This window comes from Tuber melanosporum (assembly GCF_000151645.1).
Source record: "Tuber melanosporum whole genome shotgun sequence assembly, scaffold_247, strain Mel28".
Classification (NCBI taxonomy): domain Eukaryota; kingdom Fungi; phylum Ascomycota; class Pezizomycetes; order Pezizales; family Tuberaceae; genus Tuber; species Tuber melanosporum.
The window spans coordinates 43,471-45,362 of NW_003298916.1; positions in this window are offsets into that span (position 1 = coordinate 43,471).

The window sequence follows — 1,892 nt, forward strand, 5'->3', positions numbered from 1 at the left end:
TTTGAATCTCTATAGCATATGCTAAGAGTACTCGTATACCTTATACTATGTAGAAATACAAGTAAAAACTAAATATAAAAAATATAGAATAATAAATTAAATTTTAGAAGCATAATTTGATTAAAAAAAAAATGTTTATTTAATACTATATAAGAAAAGCTAACTATTAAAGATAAAAGTAAAAGTTGAGTAAAATTGTGTTTATATATAATTATAATAATACTTTGTAATTAGATATTTGATAAGCTATATTTGATTATATTTTATTTTTTATTATTTATTCAGGTATTCTGAATATTAAAGACTAAAATACTAAGCTTATATATAATAATACATTAAAAGAGTGGAGTTTATACCTTCTCATATCCCTATCCACTATTTATACAATTCAATTTTGCTAAAATTGTACCCCTTTCAAAAATACTTCAATCTTATATAAACTTTAGGTTGAAGATTCTCCCGCTTCCTGATTATAAGAAAAAGTTCTTGAAGTACCAGCTGCTCTTCTATGCATTATAATATATAGTGCAGTTTCTCTTCTAACATCCTGAAGCTGGATATCTATCCTAGGATCCTCTAACAACATTTGAACTGTAGCTAAAGTTCCACATAGTGCTGCTATATGTAGTGGAGTCGAGCTATATTGGCTAAGAGCGTTAATATTTGCTCTACCATCATCCAATAAGATTCTCACTGCCTCATCACAGCAAAAACATGCTACATGTAGTGGTGTAAACTGTCCCACATTTACTGCATTAACATCCATTCTCTCATCCTGTAATAACATCTTCAAAATTGTCGTATCATCCAATTTTGCTGCTTCATGTAGTGGAGTATTTCCCCTTGCTGTGGGATAGATATTGAGTCTTGGATGCTGTAAGAGTAACTGAACTATATTTGCATCTCTACTCTTCACAGCACACATAAGTGGTGTTAGAGTAGTACCATTTAAAGTACTAATATCAATACGGGAATCAGTAAGTAAGAGGTTCAGAATATCTATCATTTTTTTGTTGATAGATATTTGAAGTGCTGACCATCCACCTGGCTCTGTAGCATTTACCTCAATATCTGAATGCTCCAGTAATGTAGCAACTGCCTCTGGAAATCCAATTTTTGTTGCTATCATCAGAGGTGTTCCATGCTCTTGTAAGGACTTATTAATATCAACTTCATATTCTTTCTTGCTAAGTAATACCTGCATCATATCAACTCTTTTAGCCAAGATAGTAAGCATTAATGGTGTCCATCCGCGCTCATCTGGCACATCTGTATTTATTCCACAATTTAGAAGAGTGCATAAAGTTGTCACACTATATCTCTTAATTACTTTATTGATGACAGTACCTGCAGAGCCAATAAATGAGAGAACTCCACGGTCTAGAAGTGCTTGCACACTAGGAGCATTATTCCGAGAGGCAAAGAAATATAGCGCTCTTTGACCATATATTTTGTTCTGAGTGCGAAAAACAGTATCAATTAATCTATGTTGTAAGAGGTAAGCTAAGCGACGATTTGCTTGCAGGAGGGAGTTCTGATCAGTAATAGATTGAAAATATGAAATTTCAAGGAGAATTTCGTTTGGAAGAGAAAGTAAGGACATTGTAGTGATAGTTTCTCCTGTTTGTTTGACAGATTCTATTAGAATAATATTACAAACATTAGATATTGATAGTGAGAGGAGAGATTGTAATACATACTTGTCCGAATTCTAAACTAGTTAAATAAAGTTAAAAAGAGTAGAAAAATCGGTAAAGCTTAACTTTTCTTATAGAAAAAGTGGTAATTAATATCTTCTTCCTAGAAGAAAATGGAGAAGGGTAGAATATGAGCTTATTTGTTTTTAATCAAATTGTTTTAACCTTATGTGAAGATGCGATTAGCTGGTTGAC